This window comes from Humulus lupulus, chromosome X (assembly GCF_963169125.1).
Source record: "Humulus lupulus chromosome X, drHumLupu1.1, whole genome shotgun sequence".
Taxonomy (NCBI): domain Eukaryota; kingdom Viridiplantae; phylum Streptophyta; class Magnoliopsida; order Rosales; family Cannabaceae; genus Humulus; species Humulus lupulus.
Genome location: NC_084802.1, coordinates 66,730,412 through 66,757,473, shown reverse-complemented (window position 1 = coordinate 66,757,473; position 27,062 = coordinate 66,730,412).

Below are 27,062 nucleotides of genomic sequence, written 5' to 3'. Positions count from 1 at the left end.
AAAGAATTAAGTGGGGGAGAGTGTGGCGTGCTGCCCCTTTGGAACACCCACATGGGGCCATTTTGTAAGTGAGCATGCGTTTGTGCTTGATCATTAGTCAAGTCTTGCACCAAGCAACGTCATGGGGTAGGGTAGTGATGATATTGTAATTATGCATATGTCTCCCAGGCAGAAATCATATATGTTACTGGGAAGACCTTATATCCCTAGAATGGTCCTTAGGGTGGGGGGGGGGGGGGGGTGACCCGGTGACTTAGGGAAGCACCATGGCCACCAGCAGATAGGGGCTCAAGCTGTGTACTCTCTTGCCCTATCGAGGCCATGTATTAATAAAATGATGTTTATCTTGGGATTAGTGCCCTTTAAAGAATATGTTATGAACAATGTTTTATGAAATAAATAATTGAAATTAATTTTTTCATATATTGTTTGTTTATTATTATTATTATTATTAGAATAATATTATATGAATATCAGATTATTTCCAAATTCTTTATTGTGACTATAGTCTTGTATTGGTACGAAAAGATTAAGATGGTAGGGAAAGAATTTAAACAATTCGCAATAAGAAAAAGTTATGTGGAATCTTTGGATTAAATACTGTAAGTACGGTTCACTAGTATTATGAATACATGTAACCTAGATCCAGATTACGGATGTAGTAGGACATCTTAGTGGAGGTACTTTGTATAAAGTGGTTATACATGAACGGGACCCGATATGTTACTAATACTTATTAATACCATCTACTTTATAAGTATTTTGTTGACTGCCTTTTTCGCTATCAACCTTAAAACGAGAGATCAAAGAAATAAATAACAAGAACACAAAGGTTTTTACGTGGTTCATGCTATAAAAGAGCCCTAGTCCACGAGTCTCTGGTATTAAGAGGATTGGAAGCTTGTTGAGGCAAGCTCCAATGGTGTATTCTTAGGCAGAGTTAAGATTGCCCTGAGTACAAGATGTTTTTCTCCCTTAAAAACTGAACCCTTTACAATGAGACTCCCAAACCTATTTTTAGAGGATGGGGTCATTAATACTAATTATATGTAATTAATACACATTATTCCCGTTATTGGGGGATTAATACCAATTCAATACATTGGGCTGCATTGAATAGAGACCACGACCCAGGCGAGCTCCGTGGGGCCCACTGTAGAAAGGTATCTACTTTATGGGGAACATGCCCCAAGTAATGTCAGGGAGTACTGTACATATCTCCATGTCAGATGACCTAGTGGGAGTGTGAATTGTTGAGTTGTACACTTGACAAAACTGTGGATGGATCGCCAAAATGGTTGTCAGATGATCCTCTGGCACTGCAAACCCGCATTGGCTGACACCTGGCTCATATCTTAGGTCCAAGAACCAGAACCTCAGACCTGGGGGACGACTGAGGGAGGAGAGCTATTGTCGCAGTTGCTTCACCTGGAGAACCTCTAGCTCCGAGGGCAAACCTCGGAGGGTAATCTACCTTTAGGGTACCCATGGCCTACCAACTGGCAAAGACAGATGACCTTACCTGGAAGGATCCTCCCCTCGAAGAGAGGCCTCGGGGGTAACATACCCTGAAGATGTATACGAGCATCTGAGCTAGTCATTGTGAGTTGCCACATGTTGAGAGATGAAAATACGAACAACATTTGCCCCCGAGTCTCTACTCGCGCTCGGGAAGTGGAGACTTATACTAGGAGGAGTGATTTGAAAAAGTGGAGGGAAAAATGTTTGGGCTTTCCTCTGACATCACTTTGAAGAGTAAAACCACATGTCAACACCCCATTGCTGGGCCCGTCAATCCATGCATTTAATTATGGGTCAACTCCACGATCCCAAACGTCCACTCCGTACTCGAGGCATTTTTCCCAAAAAAAACAACGATCACGATCCTCACCCTTTGAACCCTAACCGCTGGATCGCCCCCATAGTCTTATCAAGGGAAGCGATCCAATGGTCATGGGGAAAAGGCTGCCCCCCTAAAATTTACTGGGTATAGAACCTAGAAAGACCATCTTCAGTCTCACACTGTAACCATGAGAAAATAAAAAAACCTCACAGAGAAACTTTTCTTCTCTCTCACCCTTCCCTTATCTTCAACCTTTTTTCTAGAAGCTCTGGACAATTGGCGTGAATCGTCATACTTCTGGGAAGACGGCGAATGATATTTCAGAGTCAGGACTCGCCTCATCAGCTATCGACGTTTCATCTTGAGTAAGTGTCTTTGACCTATTTTTCTGTTTTTGTGTATGCTTGAGGATTTTTTATATATGCTTAGGAATGCCAATGGTATGGCCTTTGAGAGTTTGTTTCAGGTTTTCACGAGTCATTTTAGGCATATTTCGATATTAGGGACATTCAAAATGGCCCTCACAAAATTTTATGTCACTTCTGCATTTCTGGGCCTGCGACCGGAATTTGGGGAATTCCCAGATTTCGATAGGTTCATCCCCTCCGGCATATCCTTAGGCGCCGAGGATACCCCACATTTCCAAAATATTCCTCTCCTCCCCGAGCAGTATCCTTAGAGTCATCCGTGTTTTGGCCATCTTTCCTTCAGTCAAAATACTAAATGCTTGGTTTTTGTCTCAGATGTCCAAGGAACTTCATCAATTACATGAACATGGGTTCTACCTCTTTGATGAGGAGATTTCAGACATGGCTCATGAACAAGGTGCCTCCGGGGACAGTGTGAGGACGGGACCCCGAGAACCAACCAGGGAGTTTGTCGTTCGTCCTAATAGCCAAATGGCATAGAGGCTCGAAACGCCCAAAGGCAAGGGGTTGATTGTGGAAGAAGTCAACAGAGCTCCGATTCCAGACCCTACCCAGACATATGAGGGTGGTGGGTTTGAAGCGGAGGACTATCATACCTTGCTCCGACACCCTGACGACTTGAAAGCCATCATGAGGCACTACTCAGTCAGGGAAACGTGTCTCATGCATCTTTGTCAGGAGTCCAAAAGAGCACATCGTAGTGTGAATGGCCTAGGCACCTAGAGCCAGGCCCACCTGATGGTTGGGGCTACCCTACCCCTCAAGCATTTGTTCATGAACTTTTTGAAGTTTGTGGGGATAACCCTTTTCAAACTTTCCCTCAATGCCTACAGGGTGCTCGCGAAGATGTACATTTTATATTGGAAGCATAAATGGCCCAAGCCTTCACCGACGGAGATCCTTTATTTCTACAGCTTCCGTACCACTCTAAGGAAGAAGAAAACCAATTGAGACAAGTACTATGCTCTGGCGAAGTATGCGACCTCGTCTCTCTAATACAAGGCTCTTCACCACAACGAGAACCATTATTGGGACTACAATGACACCTTCTTCTTCACGAATGATTTTTTGACTCGTAGCAATCCGACCCTGATCCTCGACTTCGCCAGGGTTGGTGAGTATCTTCCTAATCATTTTATTTTTCATGTTTTTTGGGTTCTTTTGTGTTCTGTACTTAATCATTCTTCTGAATAGACCCCTTCTGCCGAATCCATTACGTTAAGCTCTTCAAGGATCATCTTCAGCGATGAAGTTTCTCCCGACCAAGATCTGGACCTTAGCCTACTAGTGACAGAACCAAATCTCATTAGGTCAGGGCTCCTCAACATGGAACAAAGAATTAGCAACCTAGAGCTGACTAAGTATCGTCAGTACAAAATGTTTTGGGAGTTGGAATCCCGTCACATTAACTACATTGACGGGCTAGCTCGGAGGACTTTACAGAAGCGGCTTGCAGAGGAAAGGCTGGAGAATATGTGCTCTGCAGAAGAAGCCTGAGAAGCCCAGGAGGATCGAGATCTTGAGGAAGAGCTTTAGGCGGGGATGTAGGCCTCTCACCTTGCTCCAGGTAAACTACCTCTCACCCTAAACTATGCTCCCTGAGTATGGGATAGGATAAGTCCCGAGCACATTTGGACTTCCCCTACTCTCCATCATTGTGGTTAGATTTCACATCGGCGCTGAACTAAGAAAGAATTTTAGGATTATTTAGATCTGATAAACCTATACCTCCACCGCCCGAGGAGACAGTCACCTCCTCAGGGCTTCGTACCCTTAGACCGAGTGACGTCTTTTAACTTTGACTTATTTTGCCAATATGGCACCAACATGAGTTGTGAGATCGGAGATAGGATAAGACATCCTCAATGCCCGCACCGAGGCTCAACTCACGGTGGTCTTCTAAGGAGACTATGTTATTGCATTACCTTATTGTGGAATATACACTAACTATTGATTTGTTCTTGCAGCTCATATGAGACTAGCTGATATTGCCCGGTCTACCTTGAGGCTAGGAACACCCCTAAGCTCTTCGACATTAGAGGCATCATCATGTCCTCGGGAGCATCTAGAACCCTCTCCACCAACCAAGATTCAGAGAGTTCTTACTCCCTCTGCGGCAATTCCTGTGGTCGACTTGCCCCCGATCTTAGAGATCCCTTCCTCACCCAGGCCAGAAGAGGTGGTCTAAGGCTCAGTCCAAGAAGCGGAGCCACCCTAGGTCTTTCTTCTGGTGTATCCCGAGAAGTGTGAAAGGGTCCCATTGGAGCAATATGAGAGCATGCTTCAGCATTCTGAAGCAAGGTTGGAGGAAGGTAACAAGGCTCTCCGCGAGACTGCAGAGGCCCTTCACCAATTGAAGAAGCCCCGAGAGAGACCAATCATTCCTCTGATAGGTCGGGCCTAGCAGGAGACCTTATTCTCCACCAGCCTAGGGGAGATCGTCACCCCTCTCACCGCCGAGCTCCTTCAGGGGGTTAGCTCCACTACGTGTGAGCTGGCCGCTCGAAGTTTCGCCCAACTAGGAGATAGCAATGAGGCTTCTCTTGTGGCCTAGTGTCAGTATGCCTTTGTCCGAGTAAGTATTTCATTCTCTATATTCTATTTCAATCAAGCAATGCTTGGGCTAACCTTTTCCTTTTCTACAGTTCGCCTTGGCTTGCCAACACTTGGGAGACATCATCATGGAAAAGTCACATCAACTCCAGTGATTCCAGGAAAAGGTAGCCTCCCTTAAGGAAAAGTTCCAAGGCTCTCAAGAAGAGCTCGCTCGAGTTTAGGTTGCCTTGGAAGCCGAGCAAAAATTGTAACGACCCAAAATTACTAACAAGGCTTAAGGGCCTTGATTAGTGTGCTGGGAGGGCATAACTGGATTATGTGTGAATTTCAATGATTAAATGCATGATTATTTGTTGAGCATGCTTATATGACTATTTGGATATATGAGATGCATGATTATGAGTATTAGTATGCATGTAGGCCCTGATTAGGTTATAAAGGGTATATCAGTAATATTTAGCCCGTTGAGGGCATAAATGTAAATATTTGTGATACAATGTTAACACCACATTATTATGTGGATATATTTGTAGCTTGTGACTTGAGGCGATCCTAGTGAGCGGTTTAGCGGAAAAGTCACTGCGGGGATTTATACCCGGCTCGGGGGAGCTCGGGGGTATTTCTGGGAATCTGAGAAATATATTGGAGACTATTATACATTGAGGAAAAATAATTGGTGATTGGTTAGGTGTCGGGGTTTAAGCGGTAATTATTAGAGACACTCGAGGAATTAGCGGGAATTGGGAGCAATGACCAAAATGCCCTTAGAATGTTTTATGGTTTAGATTTTAATGGGAGGGCAATATGGTCATTTGTTCTAAAAGGGATAAGTCATATTCAGCCTTTTCAAACTTAATGGAATGTTTAGAAACAAGTAGAAGTTGAAAGAAAAGAAAAGAAGGAAAAATAAGGGTATTTTCTTTCTCTCGGTTTAGACCATTCTTCTCCATTTCTTGAGGAGTTTTGGAGCTGTAACTCAGGGAGAACTTGGGCTAGCGCTTGGAGCTAGGGTCCTTGATAAAGCTTGAGGATGTAGCAGGAGTTACTCACCCAATTAAGGTAAGGTTTTAAGGTTGTTCTTGAGTTTCTGAGTTTTGTTGAAATGGATTTCTAAAACTTGGTATTTGGTGGAAGTTGAGGGAACTAAGCTTGAAGAATTGAGGAATTGAAAGCTGGGAAGGTTTGGAGGATAGCCTAGGGTCGAATTCTCCATCAAAGGTAAGAAAATTCTAAGCTTGATCATCTAAGTTGCTGGGTTAGTTCTGGATTTTGCTGATGAGTTTATGAGTTTTTTAGTTCAATTCTTGAATTCTTTGTTTGATGGCGCATGCGGCTAAGTTTTAGGTTGTTGTGTTGTGTGGGGTGAGATGTAGATGATGGTAGGCTAAAATTGGTGTATGGTTGAGGTTTGGAGGGGTTCTATAAAGGTTTGGCTTGGGGAAAATCGAAGGAAGAAAATCAGAGTGTTGAAGGTTCTGTGACTAGCGTTGTAGCGCTAGCCTTTAAGCGCTACAACGCTAGGCTTGGGTTTTTTGGGGGCTTTTGGCTCTGCTTGTAGCACTATAGCGCCCGCTCTGTGGTGCTGTAGCACTACCCTGCCTTCAGAAGTGGATTTTTGGATAATATCTTAGGGTTTTTGCCCGGGGGCTCGGGGTTTGATTCCACCATCTCCTATGGTGGAATTAGGGCTTCCCGAGGGCTCGGGATTGGTCCCGAGGTTAGGTTATGGAATTGAAGTTTAGTGATGGTTCTAATTCATGGCTGTGACTAGGTGTACGCCAGGGCTCAGACGAGATCGTGCTCGAGGGTCGGTTTCACTAATCAAGCTATCAGAATCTAAAGGTAAGAAAACTACACCCGGTTATGTGATTATGTTGGGACTAAGGGTTCCCTATATTTATATGTGATGTCATGAGATGGCATTATGCCATGGGGACATGTGATAAATGGCCTAAGAGTGTCAGAATCAATATTTGCACATAGGGCATAACTCAGCCACTGGTAGCTGAGGACAACTTAATATTCACTAAGCTTGGTTTAAGTGGCCCGGAGTCAATGGGATAAATAGGGGATGCGACCTAACGACGTCAACCTTGGTTAATATATGAATTGTTTATTAATGTTCATTTGATGAACTTGGTATGCTGAATGCCTAATTATGTGAATATTATAGATTGTTGAATATATGACTATGCTCTATGAGTTATCTGATTGATTGATTGATGATTATGCTCTGTTATCTGGTTTTCTTGCTGGGCCTTAGTTCACGGGTGCTACGTGGTGCAGGTAAAGGCAAGGGCAAGGTGGACCAGTCCTGAGTTAGAGAGCTTTGAGGCTGAATGTACATAGTCAGCTGATCGATCGCCACAGCCGAGGAGTGATACAAGACAGGAGAAGCCTAAATGTCTGTTTTTCACTTAGAGTGGCCAATACATGTTTATAACCTGGAATTTTTGTAAACTATCTTTTAAACTCTATTTCTTTTGGGATCCCATGTAAAAAATGTTAAATTATGTGAAATGTAACTTTTGTAACCAAAATCTTTTAACCCTAGTTCAAATATAGTTTCAGTAACACATTTCTAACTAATTTGACTTGATTAGCAAGTCTTGCACCTTTATAAACACACAGTGTAACGGTCTTGGCTATCCAGGGAGTTACAACATGGTATCAAAGCGTCCTAGGTTTAAGGGTTCCTGAAGACTGACTGGACATGTACATTCGACGCTAAAGACAAGCTCAACTCAGGGTTTGGTAATTTTGCATACGTGTTTATATGCCTAAATGATTAGAATGGAATATGAATGTTGGTATCTATTTAATTAATAGGGAGCATGAGATACTGATAGGGCCTGGCCCTTGACTGTTTTGTGATGATATTGAGGCGTGCTTATTAGCATTGCTGTTGTATGTGAATGAATATTTGAATAAACTGTTATATCTAGATTGCTTGTGTTCCATTGCTGGATTTTGGAAAGGCTATTACCCTGTCATCATAGTCTGACTGCCGAGTCGTTGATTGCAGATTAACTTGGATAACTATGCGTCCAAGGAAATCTACGCGACTAGCCGACACTAGGTCTGAGACTACAGATGATGACCAGGGTCAGACCCCTCTGCCAGTCCCTGAGAACTGGCAGCAACTTATGGTAGACATGCAAGCACGGCTACAGAGCCAAGATGAGCATATCCGACTTCTGCGACAGCAGGCTCCGTTAGGGAGTGCTGCCCTTATTGTGTCACCTGCAGTGGAACCAATTGTACAACCAGCAGAGGTTGAGAACTGATAGGAGTCGTTGTATGAGCGGTTTAGGAAGCAGCATCCACCAACTTTTGAGGGAGGACCAGATCCACTAAAGGCTGAACAGTGGATGAGTATGGTCACTACTATTCTAGATTTTATGAGGATAGAGGGTCATGACAGAGTGGCCTGTGCCACATATATGCTGAGAGAGGATGCGCGTATATGGTGGGAAGTGGCATCACAGACTACAGACGTCACTACTCTGAGTTGGGAAGGATTCAAGGACTTGTTCAGTCAGAAGTATTACAATGTCGCCATCAGGGCAGTGAAGGTAAATGAATTTGTGGGGCTGGTTCAAGGCAGCATGACAATTACACAATATGCCCTGAAGTTCGATAGACTTGCGAAGTTCACACTAGATCTTGTGCCTACTAATGCAGCGAGACATGATAGATTTATTAGAGGGCTTAATGCTATGATAATTCGGGATGTGAGGATTACAACAGTTCCTGGGGGGACAACTTATGCCCAGGCTATTGAGAAGGCTCTTACCGCTGAGGAAGCGTAGAATAAGATCTGGAAGGAGAGTGCAGTAAGGCGGGAGGGCCGCAGGGCGGTGCCTCCATACTCCGGATCTGATAGGGGTAGAGGCCCCAGTGATCTGAAGAGGAAGACCCCTGATGCTTCGACCACTCCTGGTCTTGATAGGAGAGGTCGGGGTACTTAGGGTGGCTGTTAGTGAGGCAGTGATTCATGGAGGAGTTATCCTGAGTGCACAAGGTGTAGAAGACGCCATCCGGGCGAATGTCGGGCTAAGGCCTGTTATGTGTGCGGGGTGGTGGGACACCTCAAGAAAGATTGCCCGAAAATGAAGAAAGGGGAAACAGGGAAGGTGGACAGCTTGACTCCAGCTCGAGTGTTCACCCTGACGCAGGCAAAGGCCGAGGCTAGTCCCTTGGTAGTGACATGTCAGCTTTCTAGCACTGGCTTTCTTGTTACTGTATTGATTGACTCTTGTGCTATGCATTCATTTGTTTCTAGTAAGGTAATTGATAGACTGTGTAGACCTAGTGAGTATTATACTGCGGGGTTTGGGACTATATTGCCTACAGGAGAACTGGTAGTTTCTAGGAGGTGGATTAGAGCATTGCTAGTGATGGTTGATGGTAGGGAGTTGTCAGTAGACTTAATTGAGTTGGGTATGGAGCACTTTGATATGATTTTGGGAATGGATTGGCTGGTTCGATACAGAGCTACTATTGACTGTAGGAAGAAGATGGTGACCTTTGAGCCAGAGGGCTAGGATCCCTTTGTCTTTTTGGGAGCGGTATATGGACCCCGCGTACCCATGATATCAGCGCTGAGAGCCAGAGATTTATTATAGGGAGGATGTATGGGCTTTCTGGCTAGTGTGGTGGATACCACTAGGGTTTTGCCAACAGGGCCGGAGGAGACCATATTGGTTTGTGAGTTCTTAGACGTGTTCCCTGAGGATTTACCAGGGCTGCCGCCACACAGGGAGATTTAGTTTGCTATTGAGTTAGCGCCTGGGAGAGAGCCAGTGTCAAAGGCACCTTATAGAATGGCACCAGTGGAACTGAAAGAGTTGAAGATACAGTTACAGGAGCTTCTGGATTTGGGGTTCATCAGACCGAGCTACTCGCCATGGGGTGCTCTAGTTTTGTTTGTGAAGAAGAAGGATGGGACTATGAGAATGTGTATAGACTACAGGGAGTTGAACAAGTTGAATATCAAGAATAAGTATCCCCTACCAAGGATTGACGACTTGTTCGATCAACTGCAGGGTAAGAAAGTGTTCTGAAAGATTGATCTTCGATCTGGTTATCACTAGCTAAGGATCAAGGACGAGGACATACCGAAGATGGCCTTCCGAACGAGGTATGGGCATTATGAGCTCCTGGTCATGTCGTTTGGTTTGACCAATGCCCCAGCAACCTTCACGGACTTAATGAACATGGTGTTCAAGGACTTCTTGGATCAGTTCATCATCATCTTCATCGATGACATCTTAGTGTACTCCAGATCAGAGGCAAAGCATGAGTTTCATCTTCGACAGGTTCTACAGAGGTTGAGAGAGCACCAGTTGTATGCCAAGTTTAAGAAATGTGAGTTTTGGTTACCAGAAGTGACATTCCTTGAACATATTGTTGGAGCAGATGGGATTGAGGTGGATCCATCTAAGATGGAGGCGGTTAGGGATTGGCTGCGGCCAAGGAACGCCTCGGAGGTTCGGAGTTTTCTCGGTTTGGCAGGTTACTACAGATGGTTTTTGGAAGGCTTCTCGAAGATAGCAACAACGATGACAGAATTGACACGGAAGAATTTGAAGTTCATCTGGTCAAACAAGTGTGAGAAAAATTTCTAAGAATTGAAGCTATGACTTATTATTGCACTTGTGTTGAGTCTTCCTTCGGAGGAAGGGGGGTTTGGGGTTTATTGCGATGCGTCATGGTTGGGTTTGGGCTGTGTGTTGATGCAAAATGAGAAAGTTATAGCTTATGCATCATGACAGCTGAAGGAGTATAAACAGTGGTATCCTACTCATGATTTGGAGTTAGCAGCGGTGATATTTGCACTGAAGGTTTGGTGGCACTATCTGTATGGGGAAAAGTGTGAGATATACACTGATCACAAGAGTTTGAAGTACTTCTTCACACAGAAGGACCTGAACATGAGGCAGAGACATTGGCTGGAGTTGGTAAAATACTATGACTGTGACATTCTTTACCATCCAGGAAAAGCCAATGTAGTGGCAGATGCATTGAGCCGGAGGGGCCCAGGTCAGTTATATAGTTCCACCCAGATTTCAAGAGAGTAAGCTGATGAGATGGCCAGAGCAGGGATATAATTGGTGGTGGGCCGATTAGCCAACATTACTCTGCAGTCGACTCTGCTTGAGCGGATTAAGGAAAGTCAGTTGGTAGACGCTCAGTTACGTGAGGTTGGAGAGAATGTCTTAGTGGGAGTAGCTAAGGACTATTCTATTTCTGAAGTTGGTTTGTTATGGTATCAGGGGCGAATTTGTGTCCCAACTGATGTGGGGATTAGACGAGAGATATTGGATGAATCGCATACTACGTCGTACTCACTTCATCTGGGTACCACAAAGATGTATAAGGATCTACGAACATTATATTGATGGCCCGAGATGAAGAAGGATGTGGGGGATTATGTAGCCAGATGTTTAACTTGTTAGCAGGTGAAAGCTGAGCATTAGCGACCAGCAGGGTTGCTTCAGCCTTTGGGTATTCCCGAGTGGAAATGGGAGGATATTATGATGGACTTTGTGGGAGGTTTACCCAAAACTGTAGGGCTTCATGACTTGGTGTGGGTGATAGTGGACAGATACACCAAGTCAGCTCATTTCCTTCCAGTGAAGATGACATATACAGTGGATCAGTATGCAGAGTTATATGTGAGGGAGATTGTACGTCTCCACGGGGCTCCTAAGTCTATAGCGTCGGATCGGGATCCTATCTTTACATCCAAGTTTTGGGGTAGTTTACAGAAGGCTATGGGAACCCAGTTGAAGTTCAGCAGGACTTTTCATCCTTAGATTGATGGACAGTCTGAGAGGATGATCTAGGTGTTGGAGGATATGCTTCGAGCGTGCGTGATCGATTTTGAGAGATCGTGGAGTAAGTATCTTCCATTGATTGAGTTTTCATACAATGGGAGGAGATGTAGATCACCCATTCATTGGGATGCGATGGGTGAGAGGAAGTACTTGGGGCCGAACATGGTTCAGAAGATGAATGCAGCTATTGAGAAGATCTGAGCTAGGATGCTCGCCTCACAGAGCAAACAGAAGAGCTACACTGATCCTAAACGTAGAAACGTGGAGTTCCAGGTTGGGGACCACGTTTTTCTGCGAGTTTCACCACTGCGAGGGGTGAGGAGATTTGGGAAGAAGGGCAAGCTAAGCCCTAGATTCATCGGAGCTTTTGAGATCCTAGACAGGATCAGACAGGTGGCTTACAGGTTAGCCTTGCCACCGTCGCTGTTGGGAGTTCATAATGTATTCCATGTTTCTATGCTCCGGAAGTACATCTCAGATATGACACATGTGCTAAAGTATGAAGACTTGGAATTGCACACAGATTTATCTTATGAGGAACGACCGGTTCAGATTTTGGATCGGAAGGATGAAGAACTACAAAATAAGACGATTCCTCTGGTTAAAGTGTTATGGAGGAATAGTAGGGTCGAGGAGGCGACCTGGGAGCTTGAGTCAGCGATGCGGGATCAGTATCCCGAGTTATTCAGGTAAATTTCGAGGACGAAATTCTCATTAGGAGGGGATAGTTGTAACGACCCAAAATTACTAACAAGGCTTAAGGGACTTGATTAGTGTGCTGGGAGGGCATAACTGGATTATGTGTGAATTTAAATGATTAAATGCATGACTATGTGTTAAGCATGCTTATATGACTATTTGGATATATGAGATGCATGATTATGAGTATTAGTATGCATGTAGGCTCTGATTAGGTTATAAAGGGTATATTCGTAATTTTTGGCCTGTTGTGGGCATAAATGTAAATATTTGTGATACATTGTTGAGACCACAGTATTATGTGGATATATTTGTAGCTTGTGAATTGAGGCGATCCTAGTGAGCGGTTTAGCGGAAAAGTCACGGCGGGGATTTATACCCTACTCGGGGGAGCTCGGGGGTATTTCTGGGAATTTGAGAAATATATTGAAGACTAATTGACATTAAGGAAAAATAATTGGTGATTGGTTAGGTGTCAGGGTTTAAGCGGTAATTATTAGAGACACTCGAGGAATTAGCGGGAATTGGGAGCAATGACCAAAATGCCCTTAGAATGTTTTAAGGTTTAGATTTTAATGGGAGGGAAATATGGTCATTTGTTCTAAAAGGGATAAGTCATATTCAGCCTTTTAGACTTAATGGAATGTTTAGAAACAAGTAGAAGTTGAAAGAAAAGAAAAGAAGGAAAAACAGGGGTCTTTTCTTTCTCTCGGTTTAGACCATTCTTCTCTATTTCTTGAGGAATTTTGGAGCTGTAACTCAGGGAGAACTTGGGCTGGAGCTTGGGGCTAGGGTCCTTGATAAAGCTTGAGGATTTAATCACCCGATTAAGGTAAGGTTTTAAGGTTGTTCTTGAGTTTCTGAGTTTTGTTGAAATGGATTTCTAAAACTTGGCTTTTGGTGGAAGTTGAGGGAACTAAGCTTGAAGAATTAAGGAATTGAAAGCTGGGAAGGTTGGAGGATTGCCTAGGGTCGAATTCCCCATCAAAGGTAAGAAAATTCTAAGCTTGATCATCTAAGTTGTTGGGTTAGTTCCGGATTTTGCTGATGAGTTTATGAGTTTTTTAGTTCAATTCTTGATTTCTTTGTTTGATGGCGCATGTGGCTAAGTTTTAGGTTGTTGGGTTGTGTGGGGTGAGATGTAGATGATGGTAGGCTAAAATTGGTGTATGGTTGAGGTTTGGAGGGGTTCTATAAAGGTTTGGCTTGCGGAAAATCGAAGGAAGAAAATCAGAGTGCTGAAGGTTCTGTGGCTAGCGCTGTAGCGCTAGCCTTAGGTCCTGTTGATCTTGGTTTGGTTCTATGAATTCAACATAACTTAATTTCCACGAGAATAAGCACTCAAACCACTTTTAAAACTTGGTTCTATAAATTCAACGTAGCACGACTGCAACGAGAACAATAACTAAAACTGTTTTTAAAACTTGATTTGGTTATATAGATTCAACGTAACATGACTGTCATGAGAATAAGAAATCAACCATTTTAAACACTTGGTTCTATAAATTCAACGTAGCATGACTGCCATGAGAGCTATAAATCAAACCATTTTATAGATGATTCTAGTGTTTAGTGTCTCTTATAGGCTCGTAGTCCTAGAAGTAACTTTAACGCGAAATTTAGCATTGGTTTAACACAGTCGGCCTGTTGTGCCCAAACATTTAGACATTTAGTGTTCTCAGGCTCACAGTACTCCTATGTGCCCGCAATCCAAAGACTCAGGCTTTTAGGAGTCCTTGCACATAAAATCGCCTGCTCCTCGAGTATGCAATACTTAGGAAGTCAGTCAGGGGCTTTAACCCTGCTTTCTGAGTGCATATCTCGACACTTCCATTTGCCTTTTGAAGATTAGGATTTTGTTATTACTCCTCGGGTGCACGCTGTCCTCGGGTGGTAACCTGTATCTCTAAGTTCGCGTTACTGGACTTGTTACACTGGATTTTTTCCAGGTTTTCTAGCTATGGGATCAAACAACACTAGGGGTGCTTCGCTCGTCAACTAGCTAAGCTCCCCATGTTACAGATTTCCTAGACTTAGGTTTAAATTCCTTGGGTGCAATGTCCACGGGAGGCATCCCAAGTCTGCCCCAGGACGAGGTACGGGGTACTTGACCTTCCGTTTGCATCTAGAGATCAAGAGACTTGGTCAGAGCTCCTCGAGCTCGGTGTCCACGAGAGGTGACAAACGTCTATTATCGCACTACTAAGATTATCCAATTCCTAGGTGCTCAGCCCTATTTTTCTTGGAACAAGCTTAGTCTTCTAGGCTAGACTCGGCTAGTTTCCTAGGATTTTCTATTCTCGGAGTGGTTACTCTAGGCGCGCTCCAGTTGACAAGCTTAGTTTCCTAGGTCGTTCCCTGGGAGGCATGATGCTACCCTAGGTCATTCCTAGGTCGTTCCCCGCGAGACTAGTCTCCGATCACTTGTCCAGGGGAGCAGGTGCTCTTACATAACATTAATAGAATAAAGGAAACCAAAAAATATAAGTAGACGATAAATTTCTTTTCGTGTTTTACGTACACGGTTTCCATTAAATGTGCTCAAAGGCTACAAGGGATACTACAGAAATAAATAATGGTTACTGCTCATATTATTGGTAATACCGGTGAAGATGCTCAGCATTCTAGGCACCGGGAATCAATTCCCCACTTATTCAGGCTAACTTGTATGTTCCCGGACACACAACACTCTCGACTTGCTATAGGCCTTCCCAATTAGGTCTTAGCACTCCTACATCGGGGTCTCGGGTGTCTAAGAAAACTCTTTGCAACACCAAGTCTCCGACTCCAAACTTTCTATCTTTCACCATAGAGTTTAAATACCTGGCTACCTTCTGCTGGTAGGAAGCTACTCGAAGCTGAGAAGCATCGCGTAGCTCCTCCACGAGGTCCAAGGATTCCCGTAGTAGTAAAGCATGGTTCATGGTCGGAACATACATATCCCGTCGGTGTGTGGAGATTGCTGCCTCAACTGGGAGCATAGCCTCATACCCGTAGGCTAGCAAGAAGGGAGAATGGCCAGTGGAGATCCTGGCAGTGGTGCGGTAGCTCCAAAATGCTCTAGGCAACTCCTCGGGCCAAGCTCCTTTTGTCTGTTCCAGCCTTTTCTTCAAAGTAGACAATGGGTGTCTTGTTAACTGCTTCCACTTGGCTGTTTGCCTGCGGATGGGCCACGGAGGAGAAGCTTTTGATAACTCCGTGTCATTGACAGAAGTCCGTGAATACTTAAAACAAGAGATCAAAGAAATAAATAACAAGAACACAAATGTTTTTACGTAGTTCAGGCTATAAAAGAGCCCTAATCCACAAGTCTTTGGTATTAAGAGGATTGGAAGCTTGTTGAGGCAAGTTCCAATGGTGTATTCTCAGACGGCGTTTAGATTGCTCTAAGTACAAGGTGTTTTTCTCCCTAAAAAACCAAACCCTTTACAATGAGACTCCCAACCCTATTTATTGAGGCTGGGGTCATTAATACTAATCTTCTGTAATTAATACACATTCTTCCCATTATTGGGGGATTAATACGAATTCAATGCATTGGGATGCATTGAATATGGACCACAGCCCAGTCGAGATCTGTGGGGCCCACTGCAGAAAGGTACCTACTTTATGGGGAACATTCCCCAGGTACTGTCAAGGCGTACTGTACATATATCCAGGCCAGACGGCATAGTGGGAGTTCGAATCATTGAGTCGTACACTCAACAACACTGTGGATGGATCGCCATAAAGATTGTCAGACGATCCTCTAGCACCGCTAACCCACATTAGCTGACACCTGGCGCCTATCTTAGGTCCGAGAACCAAAACCTCAGACCTGGGGGACGACTGAGGGAGGAGAGCTATTGCCACAGTTGCTTCACCTGGAGAACCTCCAACTCCGAGGGAAAACCTCGGAGGGTAATATACCTTTAGGGCACCCACGACCTACCAAATGGCAAAGACAGATGACCTCACCTGAAAGGATCTTCGCCCCGAAGAGAGGCCTCGGGGGGTAGCATACCCCTAAAATGTCTACGAGCGTTCGAGCCAGCCACCGTGAGTCGGCATGTGTCGGGAGTTGAAAATACGTGCAACAATATTAATTAAACATATCAATAAGATGATCATACACAAATTTATCTTAATCCTGAAGTTATTATGAACTCTTGTTTATGTCATATGAGTTCTTTGATTCACTCGTTATGGTTTGTCAGAATGATCAAGCTGATTTTTTTTTGTTTTGGGAACTCATTGATGTAAATGGACGACAACATAATATACAGATATTGAATCTATACTTTTGTGAGAGGAATTGAATAATGGTTCTCTTAAGGGTTGGATTTTGGAATTGAAAGGTTATTGAGCTCAAATTCATAAATCAGTTTATGAATTAACCTTCACTAGTAAAGTTAATGGTACTTAAGGAAACAAGATATAATTAAAGAGGTTAAATAGTGATTAATTCCTACTTTAATTATGAATCATTAATAGAGGATTGAATTTTATGTAGTGATTAAATCGATGGACACTTTTCTTTATATATATTTAAAAGTACTCAATAAATAAATGTCTATTATTACAAGAGTGCAATCATATATTTTTAGTGGAATAATATTGAGTTTAGTAAATTAAGGTTATTATATTAAAGATTTTTAATTAATAATCTAAATTTATTGGAGCTTGAAATTGTAGGTCCATAGGTCCCTGAGATGACTCTATCAACACTATTCAAGGTAAAAGTTGAAATTGAGAAAAATCAGGAAAATGACATATTTGGAAGAAATTTGTTCTTCAGAGTCAAATATGTAATTGAGACAAATTAATTAATTATATTTTTCAAAAGTTACTTTGGTATTTTTTAAAATAGAATTTAAATAATGAAGATAACTAATTACCTTTATTTATTTAATTAATGTGAAAAAGATGTTTCTGATAATTCAAATTCGATTTGAATTTGAAATGATATTTATTCTTTAATTAATCTGATAAATAAGTTATCAGGTTTATATATTTTTGAATAAATAATTATTAAAAAAAATTGTTGGAACACATCCCTGAAATCAGGGACGTGTTACACGCAACCTACAGTTCATGCACTGTAGTTAGCGTGTACAAGGTCCAAGAATGGGTCTTGGATACTTCTTTTATTTATTTAATTATTTAATAATTGATTTATAATTTAAATTTTTGAATTTTAAATTTAAAAAATTTAATTAATTCTTTTATAAATCTATGAGATGGAAATAGTTTTATAAGACTTTTGACAGAAAGAAAATAGATCGTATTATTTTCTCTATTCCTGAAAAACTATCTTAGACCTAATATTTCAAGATCTCATGTGTTGAGAATATCTTGTGAATCAGAAAATTTTCCCTACTATTCTACGTGCCCACACACGTCTTGAGGTGCAGAGATACATCTTGGAAGATCTTGGTCTGAGTATTTTGAAGATCTGCTTTGGATTGGATGTTCATTGGAGATACAAAAAGATAACATGGATTCTTGATAGTTCCTCAACTGGTAAATCCTCATCTTTCATTTCTCTATGATTAATGTATTTCATGTTAATGGATCCAATTATTTAAATAATTTTTTTTTGAAATCTCTCGGCCCAACACCCCGTGCTCTCCACTGCGCACATGGTAAACCAGTTACCAACAATTTATCCATACTTGCCCGTGTATGCTTCCTTATTGTCTATGTGTTACTTGATTGTTACCTTCGTTGGGCCATCGCGTGCCAATTGCCTTGTTGTATTTTTTTTTTCTGTGGTGTGGATATTCTAGGGAATGACTTGCTTTGTGCTTGCTCATACTTCATTATTTCTCGTTGCATGGACGAGATGTATTTGTGGCTAATGAATGAGTTTGTTTGCACGCAGGCATGAGTTGTAGGCTGACTTGCTAACTTGGAGTGCCTACAAGTGCCACATGTTCCATCTACTTGGAAATCCAAAATATTTGGCCCGTGACATCGTGCTCAGGCCCATGACGTATCGTGCCGTTCCTTGCCAATTTTTAATTTGTGTCGTGCCTGGCCCAAGCCCATATTTTTTCGTGCCGTGTCATGCTCGTGCCTCCTGGGCTTGTGCCAGTTTCGTGTCGTGCTAAAAAGTCGGGCTTGTATATACAGCTATAGTGGGACATATCATGATTAGGTGGGAGGCAAGTTAGTCACCTTACGTGGTGATCCAACTCTTCACAAAACCAAAGTCTCTCTCAAATCTATGATACACACACTGAGCCATGAACGCCAAGGGATTTGGGTTAAGATGGGCAATACATTCGTAGTTTCTCCTATTGCTACTCCTTCCGAGTCGATATCATGCCTTCTCCAGCATTTTGCCCATGTTTTTGCATTGCCAATGACTCTTCCTCCGACCCGCAGTCATGATCATGCTATTATCCTTTGTGATGGGGCGTCGCCCGTGAGTGTGTGACCTTATCACTATCCCCAAATTCAGAAAAGATGAGATTGAGAAGTTGGTTGGTGAGATGCTTGCAGCTGGTATCATCCAACCCAGCACTAGCCCATTCTCGAGTTCGGTATTATTAGTGAAAAAGAAGGATGTTAGTTGGCATCTCTGTGTGGATTATTGGGCATTAAACAAGGAAAATATAGTTGATAAATTCCTTATTCCGGTGATCGATGAGCTTCTTGATGAGTTACATGGTGCCAAGGTATTTTCCAAGTTAGAATAAAATCTGGCTACCATCAAATGTGTGTGAAACCTGCAGATGTTCACAGGACAACTTTTCGCACTCATGAGAGGCTCTATGAATTTTTGGTGATGCTTTTTGGTCTCACCAATGCCCCTGCCATGTTTCAGTCATTGATGAACGAAGTGTTCAAGCCGTTCCTCCACCATATTTTCTTGGTATTTTTCAAGGATGTTCTAGTCTATAGTCTGGATTCTTCATCTTATAAGCACCATCTAGCTTTGGTCCTAGAAACATTGGCTACTCATCACCTATATGCAAATTTGAAGAAATGTTGCTTTGGGCAACAACAAGTTGATTATGAGCCATGTTATTTTTGGGAATGTGGTGGCAGTTGACCCTAGCAAGATTCAAGCCATGCTTGATTGGCCCTTGCCTACATCTTTGAAGGCTATGGGGGGATTTTTGGGAATGGGCTGTGTTGATGCAGGAAGGTCGCCCTATTGCCTATTTCAGTTAGATTTTGAAGGTCGCCCTATTTCAGTTAGATTTTGAAGCCTCATCCCCAACTAAAATCCATTTATGAGAATGAGCTTATGGAAATTGTGCTTCTCGTGGTCAAATGGCGATCATATCTCTTGGGATGCAAGTTTGTTGTTTGCATTGACCAAAAAAGTTTAAAATATTTGTTGGAACAACGTGAAGTCACCCCAGAATATCAGAAATGGTTGGTGAAGCTTTGGGGTTTGATTTTAAGATACACTATCGTCTTAGTGGAGGAAATCATGCGGCTGATGCCTTATCTCGTTTACCTCCAGGTGAGTGTTCTCTCTTATCTACTACTTCGTGGCTGGATTGGGACGTGTTGCAGCGGAAAATAACAACAGACATTTTTTTGGCGAAGATACGAGCTGATGTTGCAAATGGACAAGCAATTTTAGGTTTTCCTTTGGACCATGACCATTTAGTATACAAAGGCAGGTTGTCTTTTTCTGCTACTTCGTCCCTTATTCCCTTCTTTCTGAAGTCATATCATTATTCACTCACTGGGGGGCATTTGGGTGAGACTAGAACTTATCAACGGTTGGCCATCGAGGTGTATTGGGTTGGTATGAAGAGGGTGTTTATTGATTTTTTACGACAGTGCGACGCTTACCAACAGAACAAGCATCTCGCCATGTCTCCAGCTGGTTTACTTCAACCCTTGTCACTGCCCGTACAGGTTTGGGAGAATCTCCCTATGGACTTTATTGAAGGCTTGCCGAAATCCGAAGGGGTCGAAACTATTTTTGTTGTGGCTGACTGGCTGACTAAATACAACAATTTTATCCCTCTCAAGCATCCTTCTAATGCTAGTGTTGTTTTTGAAGCGTTTCTTAAGAATATTGTCAAGTTGCATAGGGTGTCTCGTTCGATTATTTTTGGCCACGTCAAAGTTTTTCTTATTCATTTTTTAGCTGAGTTGTTTCGTCTACAAGGGATTGAGTTGTGTTATAGTACAACCTACCATCTGCAAACTGATGGTCAAACAAAGGTTGTTAATCACTGCCTTGAGACATATCTCCGTTGTTTTACGTCTAAGAAACCAAATGTTTGGGGAAAATGGCTTCCATGGGTTGAATATTGGTATAGCACTAGCTTCCACTCATCCTTGGGTTGTACTCCTTTTAAGGTGCTATATGGAAGAGATCCGTCTGCCCTTGTTTGCTATACAGTGGGAACTGTCGCATTTGTGGCGGTTGACCAATGGCTGAAGGAACGAGATGTGTTTCTTGATAACTTGAAGATGTACTTTTGCGTGCCAAAAAAAAAATGAAATTAGCTGCTGATTCTTCACGTTCTCATGTGGAATTTCAAGTGGGCGACCATGTGTTTGTGAAACTATGGCAAAATCAACAGAAAACGCTGGTTGTTTAGAAGAAAGATAAGTGGTTGTTCGTTATTACGACCCTTTTCAAGTGCTGAAGCGTGTTAGACCTGTCGTTTATCGCTTGGACCTGCTTGAAACATTGGCAGTTCATCCGGTGTTTCATGTCTCCCAATTGAAAGCAGCCATAGGAGGAGCTCACTCTTCACCCACCATTCCTCCGCAACTCACTGCCAACTTGGAATTACAAGTGACCCTAGGTGAAGTGTTGAATGTGCATCAAGGAAAAAGCGGGACCACTTAAGACATGGAAGTGTTGATTCAATGGAAAGAACTGTCCCTGTTTGAAGCTACATGGGAGCAATTTGAGACTATTCGGGGCCAATTTATTGATTTTCACCTTGAGGACAAGGTGAATGAGATTGGTGTGGTGGTAATGTTAGACCCTTGATACGATTCACGTATGCTAGGCGTGGGAAAAGACAAGGGTAGTTTGGTCCGGTTGTAATGGGGTGGGAACTTTTGTGTTTTTCTAGTTAGTTATGGGAAAGCATATAGGGGTCTAGGTTGAGGGAAAAAGGCATCCATGAATTGATAGTAATTCTCTGCATCACAGAGAGCACATATTCTCTCGAAAATCCTACTATTTTGTAACTGTGTCCATTTTAATAACACCCGACTTCAGTGTATTCCATTGGGGTGATTGATTCTCAGGTGGGGCACATCAGTGAGGTTTTTTAACACACTTGGGAGGAGGTTACTCATGGACATGTGAGCTTTGTCTTTTTTTTTTAATATCTTCCAATGAAGTTCAAATATCAACAAACTTCTAATAGCCAAATACCTACCTCCTTGTCTTCATTTTGAAGAATGACATGGATAACATCATATTACAATCTTTGTCGCAATAGAATTAGCTTCTTTCTTTAATGTATCTCCTGCTAGGACTACAAAAGTAGACACAATTAGAGATGAGAGATATTCATCACAGAGCACAGACATAAAATGAAAACAAAAAGAATAACATCATTGTATCTTACACTCTTGCCTATTAATCTAGCTTACCACACATTAGAACAATGAACCACCTAAAGGTGCAAAATGTGGCACATACAATGTCCTTTCGTTTATTTATTTATTTTTTCAGTAATGTTATGAAAAATGAATCGAATAGATTTATCACGCTTCAAATTAATAAGATGCCTACTCATTATATTTTTCATGAGGAGAGTGTTTATGCATGTCAACATGTTGTTTGCTACCTCCTCCACATATTTGAGCTCACTAATCACGAGTCTTAATAATTGTGAGCTAGTGTAAAACACTCGAATCTATTACTTTTATAAAACGTCACTCAAGTCATAATTAATAGGAAAACATCACTTAAAGGATAAACTCAGTGGAACCTTGATAAAACATGCAAGTTTGGACCCAATAGTTAAAAATAAAAATAAAGTATTCATATGCAATGTTTAAAAGAAAAATAAAGGTTTAAGTCCCACTTGGGCGTTTTGAAATAAAATTCATAACATAGTTTCTTTAAAGAAATTCTCGACGCTCATATTCATCGTTTATTCGTTCATAGGAAACCTCCACGCCATACCTACTCAGACGTCGGAACTCTCCACATCACATAACGTGCCAAAGAGAAACCTTATTGTTTACCTAAAAGGGGGAAAGTAAGGGGATGAGCTAAAAGCGAAGGAAGTAAAACAAAATCAAAGAAAAGACAACAAAGACACGTATAATATAATAGGATAATTCATAACATCACCGTACTCATATTTCATAATCATAAATGAAATCATAGTCATACATCACATTTATACAACATTAAACATACTCTTTGTGATCATGGCACCTCTGCTGTCCATGTCACATCTTGAGGTAACCAGTATAACCTGGGCTAGTAAAACCTCCTCTATGAGGTAATCAGGCTCTCAGGTCCTTGATTAACCTCGGCGCGTCCGCCCTTTGAGTTACATCATATTCTTAGTAAATCCTTTGTTGCATTGCGTTCAACACGATAGCAACATTTTCTTTTCATTCATCATACAAGCACATGTAATACAATTAACATCAAAACATAAAGATTACGTGCTTCATATCTTTGTCTTATCATAGCATATCAAAACATATCACTTTCATTTCCATAATACTTTACTTCTTAGAACATACAAGTCTTACCATGTCATAGCATAAAACATAGAAAATTTTATCTAACTTCCTTACTTCAGGTTCGAGCAAATAAAAAATGAGATTACGTCACAACGAGCCTATAATCATAACTAAACGCTCGTCTCTTAGAATCACGTAAGACAACTCATATAAATCATTTAAGACTTAATTTTTGGGGGTGTAGGACTTATTTATCTTAAATAAAAAAAATTATTTTTTCTTAATAACCTAAAGTTTCAGCAACTAATGATTTGTTTAAAAATCACAAATGAATTTAAACGATAATCTTTTCACATTTTAAATAAAATAAAAACTGCACATAAATAATAGTGTGAAAAATACATATATTACATTTTGAGAATATCACATTCATCATATACATAGCTTAATGTTTAATTTATTTGATGCACAAGTTTTACTTATCTCATTTAAAAGACTTTTCTTACTATTAACCAAAAATTCCAGCAACTATTTATTTAATTAAAATCACAAACTTGGATTAAAACTATATTTTCTTTCATAAAATATACAAAAAATCTGCATGTACTAATTTGATAAAAACATCATTAACATGTGAAATAATATGCCCTTTTATTCACCTAAAATAAAATACCACTTTGAGGAATCATATGTGCATTTCAAAACATTAATCTACCGTTATCATCACAAATTATATAAAAAAAAAAAAAGCAAGCATAAATAAAAGAAAAACCCCTTTTAATCAAGTTTATACAATCATTAGACCAAATCTTCATATACCAACTAGATCATCATTTGTAAGGGACTTAATACCAATTCTCAATCTTAAAAAAATAACCTAACATGTTTCTAATGATTATTTGTGACATCAAATAAAAAAAAAATAATCAACATGCTATGATAATTCTCCTAGGCCGAAACCCACATGAACAACAAACCATCAAAACACCAATAACCTCATTCACATTCACATGAACCCTAGCATGTTCCTATTTTCCTAATAGCATGACCAAGTTCATATAAAAATCAAAAGAAACAAAAGCAAAAATTCACATGCATTTTCAACACATCCATACATATATACATATCTATACATGCTTCCATTCATAAGAAAAATAAATCACACACAACCCTAGCATGTTGCTATGAATTTGAACAAGATACAAGGGTATGATAATCCAACCACCATCTAATATGAGAAACAAAACCCAAAACATCAATCATCAATAATCAATAACCATAACCTAAAATCAACATTACAACAATAAGAAAAGACTAGATTCACTATGTCCTTGATAGAAATCAACCCCACAAAGTTGGTTCTCCCTTTTTGGTATACCTAGGGTTTTTGAAACCCCCAACAAAGAAAGAACAAAACATCAATATGAAAACTTAGAAATAAAAAAGACGAGGAGATGAACTAGAGAATCAAAATAACAAAACTCAAACATATACCCTAGGATTTTCAAAATCCTTTTCTTCTTCTCCTCCTCCTCCTCCGTTCTCTTCTTTCTTTCTTTCTCTCTCTCTCTCTCTCTCTCTCTCTCTCTCTCTCTCTCTTCTTTCCTTTAGCCAATGGCACCAAAGAGAAAAATGGCTCTTTTCTTTCTTTTCGTCCCTTTCATCCAACTCTAGAGAAAAACAACTAACCTAATGGGAATGGGAAAATTTCCCAAACCATTTCTCCTAATTTAGGCCCAAAATCAATTTCAATAAAAGAATAATTAAAAGGAAAAATGTCAACAATCCCCTTACCCAAAATAGCCATTGTCATCTAATTTTTAATTTATTGGATTTTGAAAAGTAAATGGGATTAAAATCCCTCATTTTTCCACTTCTCTAGCTAACCACCACTTTTTAATTTTCCTTTCTTTTTATTTTCTTTTTAGTTTCTTAAATAAATAAAATAAAAGGAAACTATGCATAGGAAAAAACTTTTGCATGCTTACTGTAGTGTCCTAAATTTGCTAATAAGGCTTAGGGACTTGATTAGCGTGCCTAGAGGGCAATAAGTAATTTATTATTATAATATGTGAATTTGTATGAGTATGTGAATAGAGATGCATGTTTAGATGATTAAATATGCATGTGGGCCCCGTTTGGTTATTAGGGGTATGTTTATAATTTTAGCCCGTTGAGAGCATAAATGTGATAATTGTAATAATTGTGATATACTTGTGATATATCTGTGTTGCATGATCCGAGACAGTCCCAGGGAGCGGTGAGCTAGAAAGTCAAAACAGGGTTGAATACCTGACTTGGGGTGAGTCGAGGGGTATTTTGTGTGAGGAGTGTGTCCTAAAAGCATGTAAAGACATTTGTGTTTTCTGTGAATAAATAAATACAATATTTTATTATTATTGTTATATTTAGATTGTTAAATTATTATTTGAATAATCTTGTAAATATCAAAAAAATTCCATATTCATTATTGAGGATGTGATCTTGTATTAGTACGAGAGAATTAAGATCACATGATTGAATAAAAATAGTCAACAACGACAAATTAAAGTTATGGAATTCTTTAATTGGAGTTGTAAGTACGGTTTATTGAGTATCATAATGATTCAAATAATCTAGATTCGGATTATTGATGTGGAAAGACATCTCGGTAAAGGTGCTTTATATAATATGATTATATATGACATGGACCGATATGAATTAAAGTCTTTATCAAAAAACCATTTAACAATAAAGACTTGTAATTCATATCATAACTGATGATCATTTATAGATCAACCTAAATCCTGAGTGTTCATGAACTCCTGTTCATGTTTATTAAATCTTTTGATTCATTCGTTAAGGTCTCTTCAAAGAATGAGGCTAATGACTTTTGTTTTGGAGATTTAATATCATGGATGGCTGGGAACATGTATCAACAATACAGAATCTAATCTTTCCTAACAGATCGTATATTAGTTCCCTTAAGGGTTAATTCTGGAACTGCATGATTTTGAGCTCAAATCTATAATTAGATTATAGATTAATTATTCACTAGTGAATTAATGGTACTTAAGGAATAAGAAGTAAATTAGAAAGGTAAAATGGTAATTCTTCCATTCTAATTTATGAACTAATTAATTAGAGGGTTGAACTATTGTAAAATGGTTACATCAATGGACGACTTAAGAAAAGATTTCTGTAAAAGTATATCTATAACATAAAGAGTGCAATTCTGAATTTATAGTGGAGTAATATCAGAATTAATAAATTAACTATTATAATTAAAGAGTTTAATTATTTATTTTATTTATTGGAGCTTAATGTTATAGGTCCATGGTCCCCGAAATGGCTCAAACAATCACTGACAAAGGTAAACACAAAAATGGGCAAAAAAAAGGACTTATGTGATAAGTAAAATATTTTTCTATGTATCAAACATAATTATTGCTTAATTATGTGTAATTAATTAATTATTTGATTTAACAAAAATATAATTAATTTTGAATTAATTTATTTTTGGGATTTTTGATATTTAAATAATAATAAAAATTGGGAAAAAGCACATGCCAGCACTGGCATGTGGTACACGTGTAGCACAGTGCACAGTCACTGTGCTACACGCATAAGAGACTGTGTTCAGTTTCTTGGTTCCACAATTTTAGTTATTTAAATATTAAATAAATAATGAGATATTTTAATATGATTAAAATATTATTATTTAAACAAAAATCTGATAACTGATGAGTTATTTTGAATTTGTTTAAAATAACAAATATTTTAATATATTGGATATATTAAAATATAGGATATCAGTTTTACAGAACGTAACTTTTCAGGGATAGAAAAATATCTAGAAATCTCTCTCAGAGAAAGAGAACAGTGACACAAACAAAAGTCACTATTCTTCACAAAACCTAGGTCCAAACTTTATCAGATCTCATGTGTTGAGAACATTTGATAGATAGGTTTTTGCCTATTGTTTGTATAGCGAGCCCACACTCGTTCTTTTTGTGCTGAGAACATTTTGGAAGATCTTGGTGTGAGATCTCAAGGATTTAGCCATATAAAAAGATAGCAGCAAGGAAG